General features: G+C 39.5%; 1 long non-coding RNA gene across 4 annotated transcripts in view; it reads right to left on the bottom strand.

The window, feature by feature from the left end:
• Positions 1–24,069, bottom strand: part of LOC139082284 (uncharacterized) — a 55,158-nt gene extending 31,089 nt beyond the window's left edge. For 2 of the 4 annotated variants that reach the window (XR_011538125.1, XR_011538123.1), the window contains exons 1-5: positions 22,863–23,122; positions 5,710–5,767; positions 5,280–5,476; positions 3,290–3,500; positions 2,251–2,331 (exon numbers count right to left, since the gene is read on the bottom strand). This is a non-coding gene — a long non-coding RNA (uncharacterized lncRNA). Of the gene's footprint in view, positions 1–2,099; positions 2,332–3,289; positions 3,501–5,279; positions 5,477–5,709; positions 5,768–22,862 lie in introns of those variants that run through there. The other 2 variants (XR_011538124.1, XR_011538122.1) reach the window with 2 other exon arrangements.
• Positions 24,070–25,809: the final 1,740 nt, after the last annotated feature.

The raw sequence follows: 25,809 nt of genomic DNA, 5'->3' as shown, positions 1-25,809 counted from the left end.
ACCACTACAAACTGGTCAGTCATCTTCTCGACGGTTCTTCAAGCAGGTGAAGGAAACTCAGAAGGAATATATTCCAATTTTTTTTTAATGTCCAGAGAAAGAAGCAGTAGCTCTTTTTTCCCCTTACTGTAGGCTTTTAGGCATCATGGTTATGAAATATGGCTGCAACATTCTTTTAAATCCTTTTAAGCAGCAGTCATCCTCCTCTCTCCCTCCCTATTACCTCCCTCCCCGAAACTATTAAGCCCTTCACAGGTATCAATCGTCGGGAAGTAGGAAGAACTGCACTTTAAAAGGATTTTAAATAATGTCTCCAAGAAATATAACAGCAGATTGTTCAGTGGGGATTATCAGCCAAGAGTGTGCTGGGGGGGAGGGTTCTCTCTTAAAAGGTCTTTAAATAATGTAAGTGTACTTCTTGGCAACATTTCCAGGGCCATTTAAAGAGCAGATACCTCTGCTGCACCTACCCACCAGGAGTGTGCACACAAAAGAGACATGAGGGTGACACATGCCAATGACGTTCCCATACCCTTGACGTTGCGGTGACACAAATATTGTAAGCTTTATCCAAAACGTCGAGAGTACTAGAGACCCATTTAGCAAAGAGACTCTCCTTCCTTCCAAAAGCCAAGGTCAAAGAACCCCAAAGAATATTTGAACATTTTTTCAGTAAGCTTTGGGGGGAAATGCATTTTCTGTGCTTTCCAAGAGGGTCTTGAGAAAGGGACTGTTTCTTTACTTTCTCTTCTCCTTTACCCCTTCATAAAATCAAACTTAAGGTCTAAAAGCATCAAAATCTAAAAAGCATCTTCTGTCTTCTTCCAACCACTCCATCTCCAACTCCCTCCCTGGTCCAGCCTCATTCATATCTGCTGGACAGGTGGAGGAGGAAGGGTGTGGCATGTGGTGGAAGTTAAGGGCTTTGGCTTTGGAGACAGAAAATCTGAGTTTAAAATCTGGTTCTGCCACTAGTGGTGAATTTAGAAAAACGTTGTTTACCTCACTGGGCCTCAGTCTTCTCATCTGTAAAACAGGGCTAAACCATGCCTGCTTCCAGCATTGTTGCTAAGGTTCAGTGGAATCAAGAGTGTAAAGCACTCAGCTCCATGCCTAGTACATTCTAAACACTCGATACATGGTACTTGGGGCACTGTGACTTAGAGGCCGTGATTTTGTGAGTGTGATTTTAGTTGTTTAGGGGACAGGAGGAGCCTGTCTTGATGTATCTGACTTGGTGAGGCCAAGAGTGGAGTCTAATACACAACTGGTACCAAGGACTATTTCAGGATGGTTGTAAGGGAGTTGTGCACTGCCTGAGAAACTGGGGGTCAAGTGGAGCTTTCCTCCTGAGGAGGAAGAATGAACAACCAATTCCAATATTCATTGTGGACACAGGGGTCCCTTGGGCCATTTTACAGATAGACTTTGTACAAATTGCAATGTAGAGAAATTGCAGAAGGATGTTTCTTCCTTGTCTCAGAGATCAAACATAAAGCAGAAAAGACAGCTCAAAGACTCACTGTTTTCCTTGACAGCCCAGAAGAGTTTAAGAAATGAGAAGTACCTTTATCCAATGGATCCATGTACCTACATTCTTGGGGAACAGTGAAATGTTAGGGCCGGGACCGAAGATCACCCCCCAAAAATGACGTTGAGCTGACAGGTAAGTGAAAATAATGCAGCTCAAATGATGTGAGGGAAAATCATGTTCCTCTAGCATTCAGACAGTGGAACAGGTCCTGTGTCATTGACCACAATGACAGAAAATCAAACTGAACCCCATTAAAGGAAAAAAGCCATCTATTTTAGTTAGCCCAGCAGGCACCTGAAAGCTCCTCTCAGTGTGAAAAAATGGAAGGGCACTTGAGAAGATGGAGGTCTCGGTTCTAATGACTATGTTTGCACCTCCTGGAGAGGATGGATCTCTCTTTTAAATATGAAGGATTGATTTTGAAAATAGTCTTCTCTGCTATGTTAGTTCTTTTCCTGCCTTTCAATGACAAGAGGACATGATTAGGTGAGGACCTTTTCAGTTAACCGAGATGAACCAAAACAAGGAAACCATTTTTTAACAGCAAAAAGCTGGCAGAGCCTTATTTGTTCTAATACTTTAATTCCAGTGTATTAAACAACCGTGCCACAATAGGAGAAATTTAAGACAAATCATCATAGAAATAAGAGAAAAGAAAAATGCTTTTGAGATTTTCTTAAAGAATGTCAAAGAAATTTTTACAATATCATTGCTACCTGGAAAGGAAAGGTAGAAATTCTCTCTTTAATTCTTTTTCTAGTTGACGTTCCAGGTATCTTGGTCTTCCTGACCATCATCTGTTGATAGAAACACAGATTGACTCTTTGGCCCTTATCAAATAAAGAGAAAGCCTAAAGAAACTACCTAGATAACTGAAACCCACCCCCCAAACACTTTGGCCTCAACTATTTTATGGGAAGGCTACAAAGAGCTTGTAAAAATTTTGACATCAATTTCCATAAACACTTCCCCATGGCTTCACCAAGATAAATGAAAGTTGTTCCAAGTCATAAGTTCCAATCATCATCATTATTATTATTACTGTAATTCTGCTTTACAAGCTAAGATGGAAAGGGTTACACTTACATGCCCTTCAAGCTCAACATGCAAAAATATTTTTTCGTAGACATATCTTGATTTTAACTTATTTCTTAACTTCTTGGTAGTGTCCCAGTAACTCACAAGCCAACTTAGCACAATCAGCATTTTATTTGGTTTTCCCCAACTAGACTGTCTTTCAAGATGTTTAACTACTGAAAAAGCCATGTTCTGAGCATCATTTTACCTGCCTGCTCATGCCTTATATTTGAATTTGACTTTCTAACTGAAAATAAATATGTAATAAGTCTATAATAACTTTTTCTATGGAGCAAAGCAAAGATATACATTTTTCTACTACAAATAAGATCAGGAACCACTCCCTTATGCATTAGACCTCCAGCCTGGCTTCATTTGAAACCATAAGGAGGAGATGGGAGGTCATATGTCTTTGATAGTGATGTTTTATCGGTTTTAGTTGGGTGTTAGGAAGAAGGGAGGGAGTTGTGGGTATAGAGAGTGACTTCAGAAGGGTCTACCACAACTCAAGAATGATAAGGTAAAATCTGGCGTCTGAGTCCCTGTGTACTTGGAAAAAGAGTACAATTACACAATAAGAGAAAAGAGAAAAAGCTTCCACCCATGTTAGGGAAGAATCTTTTGGGTCCAACCCTGAGTTGAAGCCAATGACTCATTGCAATACTGGCAAGTTCTCACCGTTGGCGTGGATGCTTTAAACAGAGATGGGAAAATTGGAAGGTAGCAAATCTGATTCCTCCGCCTCGGACAAGCTGCAGTGCTTGCCTTACTCAGTCCAGTGGATGTGTTGACACCAAATCATACGAGGTGGGTAGGCCCACAGCTTAAAACATCCCCATGGCGTCTCGATGATTAACTCAGCAGCTTGAGCTATTCCAAATGTTGCTCTCTTGTCAGAGAAAAAGAATAAATACATTGGGTGTGAGTGATGGCCAGCGAGGGAAAGCTGGAATGTTTGCTCAGCCTCAGTGTTCTGTGAGCTGAACAGCTTTCCAAAGCCACTTTTTTCCCCTCTCCAGATGTTCCTGAGGAAGATGCAAATGAGTGTATTTTAGTGTTGCAAAACTGTCAAATCCTGCCCAAGGAACTTAAAAGAATGTCGCCAAGTCCAGCAAGTCTCCTCTCTGATGGGGAATGTCTGTGTTGTTATCAATCAGATAACCAGAGGGTCCATAACAAAATATATGCTGTTTTCTTATATCAGAACAGACATTTCTCAAATATTCTCATGAATATTGTCTTAAATTATTTTATTTTCTCATAAATACTAGCTCATAAGTGTCATCCCATGATGTGCTCGCTGAGACATTGTTTCACAGTATAACTCGTGATATTTATAGGTGGCCCTGCTTCGCAGATGAGTAGCCTGAGGGACAGAGACTATAAGAAGACTTGCCCAGCATCTCCCCTGCTCAAATAGGACCAAGTATAAAAACCAATGCTTCCCTTTCAGTTCTCCCTCAAGCCATCATTAGATTTGGTTCTTTGTTTTCTTCCTAGGTCACACTATTTTTAAGGTGCTAATAGTATATAACAAGGTCTCAATGCTGAGGAGAGAAGATGAGAATTCAGAGATTCTCTGTTGATCTCTTGGCAGAAAGAGTGAGCCTGTGGGTCTGTGCCCTGGTTCATTCTATGTCCAATGAGAGCATCTGTCCTAGTTTGGACTAGCCAGAATTGAACTTTGAGAACATTTGAAAAGGAGGATAAACTAGAGGAAGGCGTTAGAATTCTGACTAATAAAAAAATTCTGTGGACACCAGAGAGGGAAAAGAAGGGAACAAATCTAGAGAGAAAGGGATACTAAGAAAGGGACATTTCCTTGAGTGTACACAAACTATGACTCTACAGTGCCAAAAAGCCAATTAAAATAGAAGCACTTATTCATACAAATATTTGCAAATATCATCATTACTACATGAGTTAGGAAGTATATGCAATTTTACTAAATATTCCAGGTTTCATCAGAATTTTTAGCTGGGTAGAAACATAGTTTAATGTTAAGTCTGTGTAGAATGTCCAAAATGGAAAATAAATGCATCAATTATCTGGTTACTTTTTGATACCTTTGTTAATGAGCCAATATTGATATATTATTATTGACTAAAGTCTACAGTTGATTTAGTTTTTACCTAGTGTCCTTTCTCTGTTCCAGGAGCCTAATCTGGATACCACATGACTTTTAGTCATTCTGTCTCTTAGGCTCTTCTCACTATGCCATTTTCTCAGACTTTCCTTATTTTGATGATTTAACGTTTTTGAGGAGTTCCTCCCTTCTCACACTGCATACTTTTGGAAGGAAGTCACTATGTGCAGTCCGTTTCTAAGGAGAGAGGAGTTTTTCTCCCCCTTCTTGAGAGTTGAGTATCTGCATAGTTTATTTGAAACCATTCTGCATGGGAGATTTGCCTCTTCTTCTTCCCTTATTAATTATCCAATTGTTTATTTATTTCAATGTGGACACATGGGTATTTATTTTATACTTTGGGTTATAACCCAGTGCTACATTATTTATTTTTTTGCCCAAACTGTTCCAGCTTTGGCCCTTGGGTGTTCTTTCAGTTGGCTCCTGTACTCCTTTTACATACCCCGATCAATGTGTGCGGTCTTTCTTTCTTCCCTCCCTCTTTCCCTCCCTCTCTCTCTCTCTTCTTCCTTTCTTTCTTACCCTTTGAGCACTTCCTTACTTCCTGGCACCACAAGATGCTCCAGGCTCGTCTTGGGTATTTCTTGCTGCAGTCCTACGATCAGTCCTTTCTCCGAGGAATCCGACTTCTTTTAGCAGAGAATGGTATTACAAACCAAGATCTTCGTACTGGGTGCGCTTGTTGCTACTGGACTGTCCTTTCTTTTAGGCCAACTCATCTGACAGAGCAAAAAAGATATGTTTTTATACTAACCCATGTATATGCACATATCTATAAATATTCCTATGTGTTACCACCTATATCTGTCTTAAGTGAAATATAAGTTCAACTGACACCTCCAACTCTAATCCATTAATTACATGGGTCTTTCTAGTTTCCTCCCCTTGCTTGTCTGTAAACTGCTACTCCAACAGTGAGAAACTTGGCTCTCACTATCCGCCATCTACTTACCTAATTGTTCTATTCCAGCATACATGTATAGCAGTATCAGAATTGTTCATCTGTACTCCTGCGGAAAACAACTTTATCAACTTGAGTACAGTGCTATGTACAGTTCCTTTTCCTTCAGTCTTACCGACTCTACTCATTTCCAAAGATAATTAGGTGAGCACCTTGTCCCCCATCCCCTTCAGTAAGCTTGTTTCATGCATTTGTAATCCAGTTAGATGCTCTTGTCAGAGTCTGCATTATTTCCCAAGACCCCCTCCCATAACCTTCTAAATAACTTTTAAAAAGTTTGTCCCCAAGGCTCAAGGCAGGGGCAGCCCCACCCTTTGAAACCAAGGAGGCAGACCTGATGATTTCTGAATTACCTTTGGAGTCAGTCCTCCTTTTTCTTGAAGAATAGCACAGCCACATAGCTCTATTGTCCCATCCTATTCCCTTTGGTCCAAACTGACAGCATCTCTTTGGAATAATCTCATCTCTGTTCCTGGTTTCCGTGGAGATGGCTGATTCGATCTGTGGTCCACACCCATATTAATTTTCTAATCACATGGTTGCTCACCCTCACCTTCAGTGTTCTCTTCAAAGCATATTTTCTCACTTTTTGTCATAGGGATAGCCTGAGCATTTTCCAGAACTCCTAGTTCAGGTTCATTTTTGCTTAACAATTCCTCCAATTTATCTCCCCTCGAATTTGTCTCCTCTAAAATTTTTCTATAAGTGATAAGAAGAAACCAAGCCACTCCTTCAACATTTTACTTAGAAATCTCAGCTAAATATCCAATTTCATTACTTACAAGTTCTATCTTACACAAAATACTAGAACACAAACACAATTCAAGCAAGTCCTTTGCCAGTTTATAACAAGTATCGCCTTTCCTTCAGTTTCCAATGATATGTTCCTCATTCTACCAGAATGACCTTTAACATTCATCTTCCCACCAACATTCTGTTCATGAGAAAATATGTATTCCCCAAGATGATAAAGGCTTTCTCTTTAGCTCTCCTTTTCTTTCTGAGTTCTCACCAGAATCTCTTTTAATGTCCCTATTTCTGTCAACAATCCCTTCATGGCCACCTATGATTTTTCTAGCATGCACCTCAAAATTCTCCCAGCCTCTACCTATTACCCGGTTTCAAAGCAGCTTCTGTATTTTTAGGTATTTGTTAAAGCAGCACTCCACCTCTCTGGACCTAATTCTGTATTAGTCTGCTTGGGCTACCATAACAAAATACCACAGACTGTGTGGATTAAACCATAGAAAGATATTTTCTCACAGTTCGGGAGGCTGGAAAGTCCAAGATCAAGGTTCCTGCAGGGTTCAGGTTCTGGTGACAGCTCTCTTCCTGTCTTGCAAATGGTCACTGTCTCACTGTGTCCTCACATGGCCTCTCCTCAGTGTGTGCACATGGAGGGAGGGAGGGAGAGGCAGAGAGACAGAGAGAGAGTTCCCTCTCTTTTTCTTCTTATAAGGCCACCAATCCTATTAGATTATGGCCCCACCATTGTGACCTCATTTGACTTTAATTACCGCCTAAACACCCTATCTCTGAATATAGTCACACTGGTGGTTTGGGTCTCAACATATGAATTTGGGAGTAGGGGGACAGTGTGGAAGGACACATTCAGCTCACAGCAGCATACATTAAGGTTCACTCTTTGTGATGTATGCTTTTATGTATTTTGACAAGTGCATGATGTCTTGTGTCCACCATTACAGTATCATACAGGATAATTTCAGTGTCCTGAAAATCCCCTGTGCTTCCTCTGTCTAACCCTCACTCCTGAACTGCTGACAACCACCGATCATTTCACTCTTTCTATAGTTTTACTTTATCTAGCTATTTTAATCATTGTAGACAAGCAAACTGAGCGAAATTTCTGAACTAAATTATGTATATTAAAAGTCTACATATGTGATCTCTCAAGATTTCATCTAAAAAAGGTAGCGAGTTCGAGCAAAAAGAAATTTTATGTCCTATTTCAGCTCTGATACCATATGTTAATTTATCCTTTTGTTTCCCTGTCAAAAGAGGATCAATTTTCTAAGCTTCTGTTGACATGAACTTAGTACTATTGAACACCCATGGACCTCTGTATGTTATCTCTTATTCATCGTAAAATAATGCCTGGCATTTCCTTCTCTTGTTTTCTCTGCCTAATTTAAACTTAGAATTCAGACCAGACTCATATTTATTAAAATACCAAATCATAAATGATGTTGGAAAATGTAATTACATGTATGATCAGCTTCAAGAAAATCTTATATAAGTAAATTCATTCCATTATTCCCATTAAAAAGTAATTTACTAAAATACTTATTTAAATAATGCTCTCTCCCAGTGGTTATTTAATTATCAAAAATGAATTTGACATATCAATTCTCAGCTGATTTATAGCTACACCTATGCTAATAAAAATAATCAACCAAGTAGAATAACAAAAATTAACAAAACTGATTTTCCATATTTGCTCACTAAAGTTTTAGCAGGGAGAATGTTCTTCATTAGGAACCATATGGTTCTCTGGGGGAAAGCTAGCCACCATGCAAGAAGAGTGACCACCTTGAGACTTCCACGCTGGAGAGGCTACCTGTAGGTTCTCAGGTCACCACTCCCAGCTGAGCTCAGCAATTGAGCCACCCCAGCCCAGCCTTCAGATATGTACCTGAGGAGCCTTCAGGTGATTCCAGACTCCAGCTTTCATCCTCAGCCTTTGAATATTCCCATCTGAGGTCCCTGACATCATGGAGTAGAGACAAGTCACCCCTGCTTGAAATCCAAATCCAGGGAATCCATGAGCGTAATAAAATAATAAATTCTCATTTTATGCCACTAGGTTTTGGGGTGATTTATTATAATGGCAGTAATAACTAGAAGAGTTTAGTTTCCTCTCAAGCAGACCCTGAGAACAGCATTTGATTGCAAGTAGATTATTTGAAAGCTGATCCCAGGAAGCATCAGTTGGAGAGCAGAGAAGTGGGAGAGGGAAGGGAAGAAAACCAATATGGTAAGTTAATGAACAAGTTGCTACTATGGTCAAATGGGGTCCCTTGGTGTTGGGGACTCCTGGAAGATGGTTCAGAAAGTGCCTCCAAGTTTTCCTACCTGATGGGTGGTGAGACTGGGGTATTTACCCATCAATACTTATCCATCATTGCTTGAGAGGTATTCTAGGATGTTAACATGCAGGCACCTGACCTGCCCTGCACATGGGCTGAGCGCTCTCCTACACAGTCACAGGAACTTGTAGCGAGAAGCTGTGGGCCTGGGAATGTTGAGTGCAGAGGTGATATAGCGGGAGCCACAAACCCACCAAGCAGGAGTTCCTAAACTGGAGTCCAATGAGCCATGGTTGGGTTTCAGTGGCCCACTAGCCTCTGGAAACTGTCTTTGAAATTCCGCATGCGTGAACACATATGTATTTTTCTAGGGAGAGAATTCAGGATTTCTTCAGCTTCTCTAAGCAGTCTGTGAGGCAAAAAAAGGTTAAGAATAAGGAGCCAAGATAATAAGAAGAGTTATGCACCTCAGGCTCTCTTTCTTGTATCAGATAATCAGAATCAATAATAATTGTAATCACTATTAAATAATTAGCAGATATACAATAATTGAACAATAAGCCTTATAAACTGTATTAAATTATAATAACCGAACCAAAAATTACTTGAAGAAAGATTGATTGTCATACTGTCCCCTTAGGAGAAGCATTTTGGCAGATGAAGAAACTAGGGAATATCCAAGAAAAAGTAGTCACACTTCAACCACTGCCAAGATAGTGGCTTCACAAACAATACTAGACATCTGGTGGAAAAAGGGCAAATTACACCTTTACATATAGTCTAACAGTGACACGTTCGAACACTTCTTTCTCAACAGTGGTTAATACTTTTTATTAATATAAGATAAGAAAATAATAATACTACAATGACAACCATAATAAGAATTGAAATCAATAAAATGCACTGACACCAAGAAAATCTCAAACTGCTAGGCATGTCCTCAGCATCAAACTTAAGCAAAGTATCCTTCTCTTAGTCAACTTTCTCCAAAAGCAGGAGACCAGTTTCAGAGAAAAACTATGAAAGTATGCCTGCAGGGTGGAATTTGGTCATGTAACCCAAACTATTTAGTTAGTTGGTACTTAAAGATTATCCTACCACTTCTTCTCCAAAACCATAGCCACTCAAAGGTACAGTTTGATTAAATTTTTTATTTTTTTAATTAATTATGTTGGCTTTTGTATACTATTTAAATTAGCAGTTATAAGACTAGTCCACCATTAATCATACTCCTAAATACTTCTCAAGAATTCTGCATGAGGTCAAAGAAAGTAAAGGCAAAATGAATTCAAATAAGTATGGTTTGTAAGTTCCTAAACCAAAAAGTAAAATGACAGTACTTCTAATTATAGTATTGCGGAAAATATCAGTTGATTTCCTTTGACAAAAGATGTCTGCTACCTGTGTCTCAACCAACTATTTCAAGCTGTTCTTCCATGTCCTTGAAGTAAGGAGCTGTACTTCTCTTCCACCCTCCACTCACCCCTTCAGAGATAGATCAAGTCACTCATCCAAATACTGCTTTGTTAATATTTTCCTCAAAGAGTCTTTCAATGATAATTCATTACTACAAAATCCATAATGACGTTTAATTGTATATCTATTGTCGCATGCTATTATTTAAATCTCAATGGACGTCACTTTCTCCTTCTCACTCAGAAAAAAAACATTTTTCCCTCCAAACATCTGCATTAACACATAGTTTATGTTTTCCTGGGATAGGTTAAATGAGTGACAAAATGCTAGCTTCTGAAATTATTAACCCAGGTAGGGAAAAAAATGTTATATCTACCTTTCTATCCATAATCTATATATAAAAGACACAATAATACTTTAACAAGCACCCCAAAAAAGATTGTGTTCTAACGTTATTGGAAAAAATATCTTAGGATATATCCTCATAGCTTGTCAACTATTTTTGTCATTTAAAATAAATTTTGTTTAAGAAAATGCTGCCATTGTATTTGACCTGTTTATCACTCTGTACAGTGCGGTAAATTTCATAGAAATATTAAGCCCTCCTCGATCAAAATTAAACACTATGAAAAATATGGGAATACCAAATTTACTTTAAATTTTTATGTCAATCAACTGTTGTCAAGGCAGTCCAGAAAAAGTTGTGCTGTTAAGTTATGAGCTCATTTATACATGCTTATGACTATCTCACCAAATGATGAGACTTTAGATACAGCTAGTTGACAGCTTTTTTTTAATCAGTAAGGCCAAAGTTGTTTTATCACTTTAATATCATATGATTATCTTTTTATAAATTTGTTTGGTTTTATTAATTTATTGAACCAGTTAAACTATTCATATATGTGGCCTTAATTTCAGCTTGTATATAAAGACAAACATTAGAAAAGAAAATAAATTATAGTGAGTTATTTAAGCTATGTCTCAAAGGGTTATGACTAGTTAAGAAGTGGTGTTGATGACTTAACTGAACAGAAACTCAACTAGGAAGAATGACGTACGTATCTAAATTCTCCTTCTCTGAAGGAAGTAGGAGGAGATAATCAGTGGTGAACTATGCTGGTGCGGTTCTCTAAGCAGAGCCAGGGGAGGACATCTTTCACCCAAAGTTGCAATCAAAATCCTAGGTGTGCCCGGGGTCAAGAGCCAAATGGGAGACATAAAGGAAACTAAATCCGAAGCAGAGAGGAGGGTCTAAATAGGTCCAAGAGCAGATTTTAAAAATAAAAAAGATCAGAAGTCAAAACTGAGAGCCAACGAAATAAGAAGGGTAATCAGGATCAGGACAAGAAGTAGCAAAGACTGGACCTGGGCAATTGCACTGATCATGTGCTCCTTGACTGACTTTCGTGTATTTGTGGGTAATTCTGTTGTATTGAACGAATGAGGGACAAGGCAAGTGTGGACAATCGTTGGGTGAGATCTGAGGGATTTAAGGCCTGAAATGACTGGAAGCAATCATCCTCCACTTACTGACAAAACAGAAGCTGGTGGAAAAGAAAACCAACTACTAAACCCAAGTTGAATCTGAGTGATTATCTGAAAGTAATGAAAATGGAAACATCAAAGCACAAGACGAAGTCCGGAAATCTGGTAAAGAACATAGATGAAGAGCAAGGAAACTCTTAGCACCTAACTGCAAGTTTTCCTTGTCAACCTCCCATTCTGCTTTTCATAGGGAAAATGAAAGTAGGAATAGTTGATACTGACTTAGTTCAATGGAGCACTATGCAGATGAATGTGTCAAGTACTTCCAGATCCCTTTCTTCACCAAACTGCACTTTATTAGAAGAAAGTAGATGGGCGGTATTAAAGTAGGGAGAGTTACATGAGAGAAAAAGCTGTAAATCACTTACATTTACTGATGATACCACAGGGTTTACCAATCCACAGAATAAGAATTCACTGAAACATGTACATTATAGGTAAAATTTCATATTTCCAAAGACTATTTTGTGAGTGCATGATCAAAGATTAAAGTGAAGATTTTTTAAAATAAGAATTTGAGGAGTGATGAAAGCACTTTATTTTAAAGCTAAGACCGAGGTGTCTATCAGGTGTAGATAGAAACTAAAGCTATCAACCTGGAAATCTTCCATCAAGTCCTGAAGCATTCACAACTCTTGGATGTGTACTCAGCACATAAAAAATTAAAGAACTTTTATCAATGATAGATTATTTTCCCATCCTTAAACAATCAAGAGGATTTGGTTATTACCAACTATTTGATAATCTCCTCAACAACTATTTACAGAGCATCCGATACATTCTCAGCCTGAAACTATAGGTATTGAGCATGGTTTCTGTTCTCAAGCAAGTTATACTCAGTCAGGAAGGAAAGAGAAATTCAAAGAATCAGAGAACAATCAAGTATTAAACTATAAGGTTGACCCATGATTATTGTTCTTTTAGGAAAGAAAGGACAAGTTATCAGCTGAAAGTACCTATTTGAAAAGGGATGATAATAATGAGAAATTGGAGGAAAACATGGAGGAGAGGGAAGAGGAAGAAGATTACAGTCACTACTATGTTCTAGGCACTGGGCTATTTTCTTTACATACAGAAGCTGTTTTTTAAATCATACCAATGACAATAATAATAATATCTAATATTTTTGAGTGCTGGACAAATATTTACAGATATTGACTCATCTAATCCCTATGATAAGTCCTATAAGATAGGGATTAAGGGTTTTTTTTTCTCTTTTTACTGATGAGGAAACGGAGGAAAAGAGATGTTAAGATTAATGTATCCTCAGGCTGGCCCAGTGGCATAGTAGGTAAGTTTGCACACTCTGCTTTGGTGGCCCAGGGTTCACAGTTCGGATCCTGGGCGTGGACCTACACCACTCATCAAAGCCATGCTGTGCAGCCACCCCTATACAAAGTACAGGAAGCTTGGCACAGACGTTAGCTCAGGGCCAATCTTCCTCACCAAAAAAAAAAAAAAGAAAGTTTGCAAGTTTAATGTGTCCAAGATCACAAAGCTAATCACAATGCTGGGGAAAAACCAGAGCAATCTGTCCACAGAGCCTATTCTCTTACTTCCTTGTTAGCTATGTTGTTACCATTCTACAGCTGTGGAAATGGACTCTAAATAGGGCTGCCCATATGTTCCATGAGTTTTCTCCTGCCTCAGGAGAGTCTCTCACTTGAGTTATCCCTGTAGCAACACCAACCCCTAAGCTATCAGTCCATAACCAGAAGGTGGATCAATCTCTTTCACTTTTTAACTTTTAAAATTTTCCCTTAGCACAACTAAGGAAGTCTAGGATTTTCTGAAAGAATCTCACTCAAATGAAATAGCAAAGGTAAAATACAAGGAAAGAAAAACTCAAAGGAAATAGCAAGATATAACCGAGCAAACAAAATACAAAGTGTGTCAAAGGGTTATGTGTTCAACTTGAGAACTTCCTAACCCTATTTTGGATCTAAAACTAAGTCTTCTCTGTAATAGTCTAGCTCTCTTTTGCCTGGATAACTCCTACCTATTCTTTAGGATTCCAGACAGGAGTCACATCCCTGACCAACACACACACACTGCACACACACACCACCCCCCCCATCCACCCCACCACCATTGTGGAGTCTGGCTCCAGCGCTCCTCCCTTGATTTCCATAACACGCCACAGCTCCCTGTCTTGGAGCACGTGTCAGACTTTGATGTTGACTTGTCCTCCCCATTCAAATGTAAATCTCTGATGGCGTGGATTCTCCTCCTCTATCTCTTGGTTACTGCTCAGTGCCTGGCACTTGGTGTTTATTGAATTAATAAGTAATTAAATGTTGAACCAAAGTCCACTCACGGCATTTTCACAGTGCAGTGAACAACAATCATAATGCATATGTACCAAAAATTTGCATGCATCCTGTAGGGACTCCCCCTCCCTTAACGCAGACCTAAGGCTTCTGTAGGTGGAGCACTCTAAGAAGAAAACAAGTGCCTCCTCCTCTCTCCCCTCTCCCCCAACCCATTCCTGGGACAAGGCTGAGAATGGGACTCAGGGCAGGCTCCCTGGAGGAAGGGGTTGGACAAAGTTGCTTCTCTACACCCTCTGATGCCCACGTAATAAAGATAATTCTTACCGCCTCCAAGGAAAGAGCCTCTCTCGTTTTGGTCAATGACCTCACTAAGGGGTCAAGATAGAACAGATGTCTACTCGATGCAAAAGAAGTCAAGGAAGCAGAGATGGAGGCAGGGAAAAAACCTTACAGTTACTGAGTACCCTTGATGGCTGAGCACTTACGTACAAGATTTCACTTCATCCTCACAACAACCCTACCAGAGTTTATGCACTAGCCTTTTTTTGGCTTTCAAGCTCTGCATCAAATATCTTTGCACATTTGGTTTGACTCCTCTCTAATAAGTATCTAATCTCTTACAAGATAGAAGCAGCTAAATAATAGGAGGAAGAAGAATGCGACCAAATGTCCTAATGATAGTAATGCAGAATATAGTCCATTAGTAACAAAAACAGAGAAATGACAAAAGGCAGGCAAAGAAACTCAAAAACACCCTGATCCCCATTTAGTATCAAGGCAAACAACTCTAAATTCATCAGAGGTTCTTCAGAACATCACTGTATTATAAAAAGTCTAAGAATTAATGTTAACAATTATTGCAAGTCACAAATAAAGATTAATTTGTCTTAGTATACTCTACTTTAGAGAGTATTTATGTTTTCTAATTTGCCATTATTAAGTTAATGTTAAAACTTAAAACATGCATGAATAATTTAGCCCTCAGCAAACTGAAAACTCCAACAAGATAAAACAATTCATTCTTTGACAAGATTAAAGATTGCAAGATTTCCTTGCATCAGGTGGTTGCTCAGATATGAGAGGCATTTCTTTAAGAAAAGATTAGAAAATCATGAAGGCTAATGTTTAGCATGTCTATTTCTCCATCCGTCTATGAAACTACAGTGAAACTTTATTAAATAATAACCCAGTAAAATGCAATGTCATACTATTTGCACAGGGACCAGACTAAAGTTTGCATTTGCATTATCTATGTATAATTACAGGAATTATTAGCAAATCAAAATCTCCAGGGGAATGCTTAAGCAAATCAAGGGAAGGAATGATTGGCATTCATTCCCTCTGGGGTTCGTCTTTGAAGAAGATACTGAGGTTTCCATAAATTTAGAGGCACAGAAGGGGTTACATGAAAAAATGGAGTGAAAGAATAAGATTTTAAACAAAGCATACAGGCTGAGTGGATTGCTCAATATTAAACAGCTTTTCAAGTTGCAAGACAAGAATGAAGACTTCGTCACTTTGTTCTGGATGACATGTTGACAGATAGCAGGCCTCTGATAGCTGAGCGGACGACGAGGGTTTGATATGCCTGTAATAAGGACATTAACGAATCTGACAGTAGACAGCAGCTTGTACAAACCGCTGTGCCGATACGATTCTCTGTCCAAAGACGACAAGTAATGATAATGATGAAAATTAAGCAATGAGGGTGAAATCAATCAGGTTAGAACAAATAGTGAAAATCGAATACAGATAGGGGCTTCTACACATCTGAGATCTGTTGAGTGACTAATATTTCAGATGTATGGTTATTAGCAGCCCAGTCAGTGCCTTTTCTTTATCCCTCATTCTCTGTTCTCTTACCCAGCCCAAATGAGATACCTTCAAGACTGCATTTAGTAAAGCCTTATCTTTGTGAAGACAGTAGAGAAAGCTTCAGAAATACATAACTATTGAGAATTAAAGGCTAGGCATGGACTATGAATTAAGTTTAGAAAATGATCTGTAACTAAATATAAACATCATATATTGTATATTGTGCTTATTATATGACAGGCACTTTGCTAAATCTAGAATCAAATGAGATAGACAACATCACTGTTTCCCTAAAGTTCACATTCAAGTGATAGAGGTAGAAAATTAGGCAAATAAATGAATAAAAAAATTAACAAAATGCATGTAAATTTTGTTCTGAAAGAAAAATGGCAAGCTAGAGTAACTGAGGAGGTTATGGTAGATAGGTGACCAAGGAAGGCCTCTCAGAAGAGGTGACATTTGAGCTCAGACATAAAGGATGAAAATGATCAAGTCAAGTGAAGAGATGGGATGCTGGAAGGATGGGGGAGCAGTGAATGTTCTAGACAGAGGGAAGAAAAAATGCAAAGGCCAAGAGAAGGGGAAGGATTAGAAGAATTGGAAGAAGACCAATGTGGTTAAAGCCAAGTGACCAAGAGGGAGAGGAACATGAGAGAAGGGTGACGAGGAAGGTAAGATCCGGTTCACACAGAACCTTTTAAGCTGAAATTTTATTGTAAGATTAATTGGAAGCCAGTAGTAGGAGAGGATGATCATATTTATGCTGATTGCAGTTTGAATAGAGATAGAAAGAAGTAAATGATATGAGACTAATTTGGAAGTAAGAAAAATAGGACTTGCTTAGGAAGCGATGTTGGGATGAGGCAAATGGAAGACTCAAGGATGTCTCTTAGGTCTTTGGCCTGAGGTATTGAGATGGGAAATGAATGGAAGAACATCGCTGTGGGAATATGCAATCAGGCATACCACATTATTAGTCATATCCAGAAGGCGAGGAGAAGATGTCTACACCACAGTCCTTGAGATTCTAAACTAAATCACACGGTCAAATAAGAGACAGGATGACCTAAGAAAAATGCTCCGTAATAGGAATTAGAAACTAAGTTCAAGTACTTATTTTACCACTTACATTAGAATTGCACAGCAATGGATTTGGAAAGGACGTTATCAGTCATCTAGGCCTGCTCCGCATTGGTCACAGCAAAGCCTTCTGATGTATCTATCAGTTAGACTCTCACTACTCTAGAAGGCAGCCACTCCATTTTAGGAAAATTGCAACTGTTAAAAATTTCCTCTTAATATTGAATCAATATTCAATGCGACTACACACACCGAACTTAATCTCTCAACCACACAACTCCCCCTGGTATTCTCTTTACACCTCTGATATCTAAATTTGAATCCTGGTTCTAACCATGCCCATACCTACTCACTATTTACATACAAAAATAACAAAAATTATAGTTTTTGTATTTATAATGAGACTTTTATAACTGCCTTAAGTATGTTGATATTCTATAATTATAAATCCTCAATCTCTTTGTGGCTCAATTTTCCCATTTATAATATGAGTAACATTACAGATTTGGGGGGGTTTCTAAGAAAAAACATAATTGTAATCATTTTCAAGTCTGTTGACTTACAATTAGTAAAGCCAAATACATAAATGAGCAAAGGAACTGAGCACAATAATTTGCTTCCACTTGCCCATCGATTTTCCATCTTTGAAAATTTTGGTTCTGGCTATCATTTGCTCCTCTCCCTTCCTGATTCCTTTTTTTGCTGTCGTGCAGTTGGGGTTTGGGAGGCACTGGAGTCAAATTCATGTTGTTCCATGTCAGGATAAACCAGAAATCTAACACTGCAAATTTGCATTCCTTTTTCTCCTCCGAAGTTATTTATTAAAGATTTGGTTAGGCTTGCTTGTTAAATTTCAGACTTTCAATGATAAATTCTACTATAATTATATATTTTAAGAAAATTGAGTAATAAGAAAGGCTAAGGCAATATAGAAGAATTAGAGGCTCTCTGGGCAGGTCTTGGCATGGCTTATTCATGATCACTCAGTTTTTCAAAGAACAGTGCAGTGATCCAAAGTGGCGGTTAATAGAAAAGAGATATTGCTTTTTTATGGGTTGTTTATTATTGTTACATAGCTAACAGCTCAGAGACACTGAGATGGTTACACAATAGTCACACAAAGGGAATCAGAGTTCACATCTCTTCCTATGAAAGCTCTAACATTTCGGCAATTAACGGTTTCTGATGGCTCATGGCTACGTGCATTCAGAACTCAGAGCTTTAGCATATTTTCAATGTTAATCTTAAAACACGACTGGTTAAATCTTCTACCAGCATGCACAACTTATTTTCCATAAGAACAGTATGTACTAGAAACAATTGCTTATTATATATTCACTATCTTAGGAGTAATCACATAATGGTAGATTTAATGATATCTCAAGGATAGATTCCCCTTGAAATACAGTTTCTTTAGGAAAATAGAATAAGGATAGGAAGGTATAATAAGGATTTGGGGGTCCCAGGTCATTGATTTAGAAATGAGTCTGGTATGCATTAAGCAAATGTTATATACTCTGAATATTAAATGATAACTCAAGTCAAGGTAGGGATCAGCAGGTGGCTGGTCTACTTACATTTCTGACTGCTTTCTTGGTGACATAAATATTACTGAGTAAATAATGAACCACCTTATAAAATATTCAGAGTGAAATGAGAGAAGAAGATGTGAAAATCAGATCGTTATTAATGGACACAGACATTCTTCTAGTAACTCTGCAAAAGGGAAGTCTTGAAAAGATTTCAATCTCTCCTGAATCAGAGAAGTACATTGTGTTTTTTGTCCCTTCTTCCTCCTTCACTTTTGCCAATTTCGATCATGGCTGTGCTTTAGACAGAACTATAACTGCATGTTGTCCTTTTTAGACTCTCAGGTTCTTGAAGAGTCGGATCCGAACTGCTATCCGTGCTTCTCTTCTTCTCACCTACAAATTTACATTTCCAGCCCAAACTAAGCTGAGAAGCTTAGGAAGAAGACAACTCATTTTTATTCGTATCAGGAATACAACACTCTCTTAGCACTAGAAATCCTGCCTTATTCCTTGAGGCTTATTCCGATCCTGATTGTATTTCCATGTTTGCTCCCAAGACTAGTTGTCTGATGTTTTCCATTTACATATATGTGAAAAAATGCTAATATAGCCATAATTGTTTGCAGATGCTCCTATCAAGGGATGGAATCTATATCTCCACCCCGTGAATCTTGGCTGGGTTCTGACTTGCATTGGCCAAGAGAATGTAGCTCAAGCATTATTGGGTAAGTTTCCATCGTTGGACTCAAGATACTTTGTGCATTTTTGTTCTTGCTGCTATGAATCCTGAGACTATATGAACAAGCTCAGTTTAGTGTGCTGGAGGATAGAAGACCATGTAGAAAGAGGTCACAGCCCTCTCAAGTGTCCTAACCAAGGTTATCCTAAAGACTTGTGACAACCCACCAGACGACCATAGATGTATGAGCAAGTCCAGATGAAATCGGCTGAATTCAGTCCAGACCACAAGAACCATGCAGCTGAGCCCAGCTCAGGATTAATGTGTAGAATTGTGAGTTAGAGAAAAGGCTGTTGAGAGCAGTGACACACTGGTAGCAACAAGTACTCCCTGAATCCAGATGTTTGCTTCTAATATGAATCCTCAATAAAAGGAATCAGGGCTCCTTGGAGAAATAGCTAATTTTAGGGCTGGGGCAGGGAATGTCCAAGATGAGCCTAGAGCCTGACAAAAAGTTAGAAAGTGCTCATAAAAAACCCCACAATGATGGGGGTATATTGGATGGACATGGGAGGCAACTGGAAGAGCTCCCAAGGGCCAATGCTGGAATAATGTGGTATTGGATTACAACCCAAAATAGAAAATAAATACCCATGAATGTGTATTGATATAAACGACCGACTGAATGAATAAATAAATAAATAGGTGGAGGGGGAGAGGGAGACAAATATTCCTTGCAGAAGAATTCCAAATAGATTATGCAGACACTCCACTCCATGCATGACCCTGTGGAGCACAGCAATGCACATGCCCATATCAGGTTCCTTCTCCTGATGCTTCCTAAGCCACAAGTTCTGTTGACATCTCTTCCAAAGCATATCATACATCTGTCCATATCTCTTTATCTTGATAACTACCAGCTAGTATAAGCCGTCATCAAGCCACCCCGACAACTGCACAGCCTCTGGCTTCCATTCTTACACCAACACGATCCATTACCCACAGAAGCCAGGGAGCTTTTTCATACTGCGTAAAGTAAATAAACAAACTAGCCAACAAATCTCTGCTTACACACTTAAAATAAAATCCAAACTTTGTGATTTGCACCCTGTCTACCTTTCTAAGAACGTCCTGTTTCATTCTCATTATCTTATATGCCGCTCTGTCTTCTTCCACACACCAAATTCCTTCCTGCCCCAGAGCCTTTGCATGATGCTTTTTCTAAGTGGAATGCTTCCTCCCTTAGCTCTTTGCATGACTGGCTTCTTCTTGTCATTTACCTTAAAGGCCTTCCTTAGGCACCTGACCCAAAGGAACAGCCCCGTCACTGTCTATCATGGAACACTATTTTACTTTCTTGTTCCCATGACTATCCTAGGTAGAGTTGTCCTCAGCAGAGCAGCTGCTCCTCCAAGAGGTCGATCAGGAACCCAGGCTGATGGCAGCTCTGCCATCTTCAATGTGTGACTTCAAATGTCGCCCTGGGAGTCCACATCCCAATCACTCCAAAAGAGGAAAGAGCATGGAGGAGCACATGGGGAGGTTTTCATGCACTAGGCTCGGAAGGAGCACACATCTCTTCTACTCATAGTCTATTGGAAAAAACTGACCCACATGTAACTGCAAAGGAGGGTGGGAATTAAAGCCTAGCTCTGTGCCCAGATAAGGGGGTCTGAGTTTGGGTGGACTGCTAGGAATCTCTGCCTCATGAAAAGCAGACCTAGGTACTTGATGCATACTTTGGGTGACTTAGAAGAGAAACAAAACATCAAATAGTATCTCAATTTAGTTAGAAAAATGCTACTTGCTGAAACCCCAAATCCCAGACATTTCTTAGGAGAATAAAAACATTTTATTACTCCAAGTTAGAAAGCAGCTTTCCCCTACCTTGAGATCCACCATTCCCTAGGGCTCCAGAGTCCTCTGCATCTTTCCATTGATGGGGAAAGAACACGAAGAAGCCTCATCCACTTCTAAAAGTCCCAATCCAGAAACCAAACATCACTCCCACTTACATTCTATTAGTGACAACTAGTCACATGACCATACTTGGATACAAGGGAGGCTGGGAATGCAGCCCCTGGCTGGGCAGCTGCTTCTGTTAACAGCTCCACCCTAGGGAAGGGGAGCATGAGTCTTGTTAGGCCACTAGCCTTCTCCATCACAGTTAACCTCTCCAATCAGGGCCTACCATTTATTTCCAGCTTAGAACATGTTACGGGAGTCTTCACAAAATAAACGATAAACAAAATATCATCCTACTTTCTGTTTTATTTGCATAGAATTGGATTTTGCTTTGAGACACAGAATGTACATATAAATATATTGCTTGCTTACTTAAAATCCTTTATGAATCCCATTGCTCTTAGAATAAAATGCAAACCCGTTACCATGACCTACGATGTCCTATGCGTTTTACCTCTTTCTAACTTCTCTAACCTTAACAGCTACCGTCCTCCCCTTCGATCTCTCTGCCCTAACCACACTGAGCCCCTTTTAAGTTCCTGAAAAGCCCCATTCCCACTACCAGAACTTCCCACGTGTTATTCTAGAATCTTATTCTAGAATTCTATTTCTGCCCAACTCTCCTCATGGGTGATTTATTCTCTCCCTTCAAGCTTAAGCCCACTGGTCACCTCTTCAGAACAGTCTTTACTGGCCAGCTCTCTAATGGAGCCTCTCACAGCTCCTTTCCATTCCATTCCTCTTGTTATTTTGTCACAGCAGCTGTGTCAATCTGTAATAATGTTGTTCAATGGTTTCCTTGTTTGCTGTCTGTCTCCTCACTTGAATAGAGGTTCCGTGAAGGCAGGGACCACATCAGCCTTATTCACCACCACAACCCTATTGCTTTATACAGCACCTATCACATAGTTAGCAATCAATAAATATTTGAGGAATGAATGAATGGATGGATGAATGAGTGGATAGATGGATGGACTCAGTCTAATCGAAGCACAAACCTTGAACGGGTTACTTCATCATTACTGCTAGAAAAGAAAATTTGAGAACCTGACCCTCTGGTGGGAGCTCAGTGGTACCACCTATATCAAAGAAGAGAAAACACAAGCCAAGTCACCCCACAATGATACTTCCCAAGCACTGAATTTCAGATAACCAAAGAGAATGCATTGATCAACTGTGACTTTCTAAAAGAAATTGCCATCGAGTTACCCAGAGTGCACAGGCTACTGAGGAAACCTGCCCAGGATGGGAGAGGTAGTGATAAGGTAGGGGCGAGGGGATCTGAGCATTCACTTGTCAAAGCAGCTCGAAACCAATAAGTTCTTCTGCCAATTAGATTCATTCTTTGGACAGGCTTGAATTGACTTGCTTTGTTTAAAAAAGCAAAATCAAAAATACGCTTTTTCTGGGGACAGAAAGATGTAAATTCAGGAGTCTGGCAGTTGGGGAGAGGGAGAAAAGGAGGCTGATAAACAGGGACCAAAAAAAATGTTGGCAACCAAAAAAGGTGCTGTATATTAGCTCCTATGATCTAAAATGGCCCAGTAGAGATCAGCATAACATCTGCCTAGCTCATTTCTTGCATGCCTACATATTCATGCCCAGCTTTCGGAATTCTCTGGAGGCACTTGAGCATATAGGAAGATGAGTTCCAATGAGCTGCAGCCTCCTGCTTTGCTAAAGGGATGCAAAAAGAAAGCTTGCCTCCTGATTCGACTTTAGCCTCAGTATTTTCAATTGCAGATTTTAGGTACACATGAAAGAAGAAATGAAAGATACAGCAAATACTCACATAAGTTGGATGAATGTACGCAAATTGTGTTAGGGCCGCATGATGAGAGAAAACATAGGGGCCCTAAACTCAGAAGGACGAGGGTTCCAAATCCTGGCTCCACCTCTCATCAGCTATGTGGGCAGGTCACATGCTGCCCGGAACCTCAGGATCTTCATCTGCAAAAGAAGCAAATACTCGGCGCTGTGAGGATCAGCTAACATCTGTGGAATGTCAGATGTGCAATAAGTACTCAATGAACGATATTGTCTTTACTGTTTCGAACAATCTAAGCACTCATCAAGCTCTTTTTCTTCATACCAAGTTGTTTGGGGATTTTCCTGAATTATCTGGAGAATGACGCCAGCTCTGCCCTTAACCTTAGCCTTGGTCAACAAGCCACAGGCTCTTGTCACTGAACAATACACTAGTCCAATAAACTGCTTCCATATCTTCAAGCCTCTGTTTATACTGTTCCTTTGGTCTCATCTGTCCCACACTCTGCCTTTCAAAAGCCAATGTTTCAGTCAAGCTTTACCGGATGCTCCCAGTCAGATTTGATCTCTTTTTCCTATGCAGCTACTTCTCCATTTATTCATGCATTCCATTAACGATTATTGAGAACCTGCTGGATGCCAGGGAATTTAACAGATGCCTAGGAAACAAAGATGAGTAATCCATAGTCCCCATCATCACAGTCTACTGAGGAAGACTGAGAACTGGACAGATGATTGCACTCAAGCATGACATATGCAATAAAGGTGTGCATGTGGCACTTGGGAGCCCATGGGAGAGACTCTGCTCCAATAGCAGTTGCTTACACCTCTGGTTCACAGTCACTTTGATCTTCTTTGCCTCGTAGTGTATTGCTAACATATCCATCTTCCTCATTCCATTGTGAACTCCTTGATGCCGGATGCTGTCTTACTTGTCTTTGTATTCCTTTCATGTCTTGCACAATATGTTGCAAATAGTAGGTGTCCAATAAATGTGTTCTGAATGTATTAGCAATATGTGGATGGACTGAAGCCATCTGCAATGAACACTGGCAAATATTTTGGTCTGTCTTGAAGGATCTACATATCATCTCCTCTTCCTAAACAGACTTAAAGACCTTCACTCCTGTGGAACATGGACTGCTGCAGGAAGATCAAAAATTCAAATTCCACAGATAAAACATTTACAATTTCAATCTTTCATACTTCTTGCCAAGTCTAGTTGCAATGCCAGTCTTCTACAAACCCATAAACTTCTGATTTATAACTTTTTACAAGCCACATTTGCCTTGTCTGACCACACTGGGAAACATAATGCCATCTTGGGAAAGTTCGGTTTGAATCATCACCTCTATTCATTGACTGATATCAATGCGAAAAGCCTCAATAAAAACAACAAATAAAAATCGCCATTTACTATATCCCTACTAGTGTTATGTACTTTACATATATTATTTCCAATCCTTAGAACAATATGCAAGGTAGATACTGTTATCCCCGGTTTAAAGATGGTAAAATTGACACTCAGAGAGAGAAGATCTTCACCCAGAGGTCTCACTACTGCAGGCGGTTTGACACGCCCCAGCTCTGTCTCAGCCCAGTCCTTCCACTCTTTACATTATGCCGCTAACTAGCTTTAGTTTGTTCTTGGCTTAATTATCCTCAATCTGTTTATTCAGCACCAGTGAGAAAGATGACTATTCCAGACCGAAGTACAAATAGTGTAATTTACGTTTGATCATTGAAAATCCTTTGCCTTATGATTTCAACAATTTAGTGTGATTAGAAGTGGAGACCAGGTTCCAAATTCCCTGATCCCACTTGCATCTTCCAGAGAGTTCTATAGTAAGGTTGACTGACACGTGGCTGCTGATCTGATTTTCTGAGATTGGTAGGCATGGATGTTCCAGGGCCTCTGTTTGCCAGTTTCAATATTTAATAGCCATTAAATCTAGTTTATTCTTTTCCATATATTCAAACTCTTTTTGCATGCTAAACCCATTAGCTTTTATTCTGTCCACTACAGATTTAGAGAACAGCTGGTCATGGCCATCTTTATAACTATCCTTCGTATGGTCTAAGGTGGCTCTGTCCAAGAGAAACGTAATGTGAGCCACATTTGTGATTTTAAATTAACTAACAGCCACTTTAAAAAAAATAGTAAAATGGAACAGGGGAAATTAATTTTAATAATGTATTAGTTTCCTGTGACTGCTGCAACAGATCACCACAAACTCAGTGGCTTAAAACAACACAGTTATTCTCTTGGAGTCAAGGATGCCAGCAGTCCAAAATCACCATCCCTGGGCTGAGATCAAGGTGTCAGCAGGGATGCACTCCCTCCAGTGGCTCTAGGGAAGAATCATTCTTTTCCTCTTCCAGATTCTGGTGGCGGTTGGCATTCCTTGGCTTGTGGCCACATCGCTCCAATTTCTGCCTCCATCTTCACGTCACCTTCTCCTCTGTGTGTCTGTCTAACTCCCTCTACTTCCTCTTATGAGGATACATGTGATTGCATTTAGGGCCCACCTGGGTGATCCAGGATAATCTGCCCATCTCAAGATCCTTAACTTAATCACATCCACAAAGATTCTTTTTCCAAGTAAGGTAACATTTACAGGTTCCAAGAATGAGAGCCTGATATCTTAGGGGGCCATTAGTCTACCTATCATAAACAGTATATTTTGTTTGACCCAATGTATCCAAAACATTATCATTTCAATATGCAATCAATATTTCATACTAAGTCTTCCAAATCTGGGGTGTTTTTTAATACTTACAATCTCAGTTAGAATTAGCCCTTCTCAAGCACTCAGCAGCCACATGCAACTACTGTACTGGACTGTGCAGTCAGGGATGCTTTGGTTTCCTCATCAAACAATTCTCTTTCCTTGCTCAGAAGCAATGAATGTTTTACCAGTTTCTCAACAAACGTGTCCTCATTCAATTTTTTTCTATCATCATGGGTATAA

Source organism: Equus przewalskii, chromosome 3, assembly GCF_037783145.1.
Source record: "Equus przewalskii isolate Varuska chromosome 3, EquPr2, whole genome shotgun sequence".
Lineage (NCBI taxonomy): Eukaryota > Metazoa > Chordata > Mammalia > Perissodactyla > Equidae > Equus > Equus przewalskii.
The sequence above is the reverse complement of the archived record's forward strand: the minus strand, read 5'-3'. Positions and strand labels throughout refer to the sequence as shown.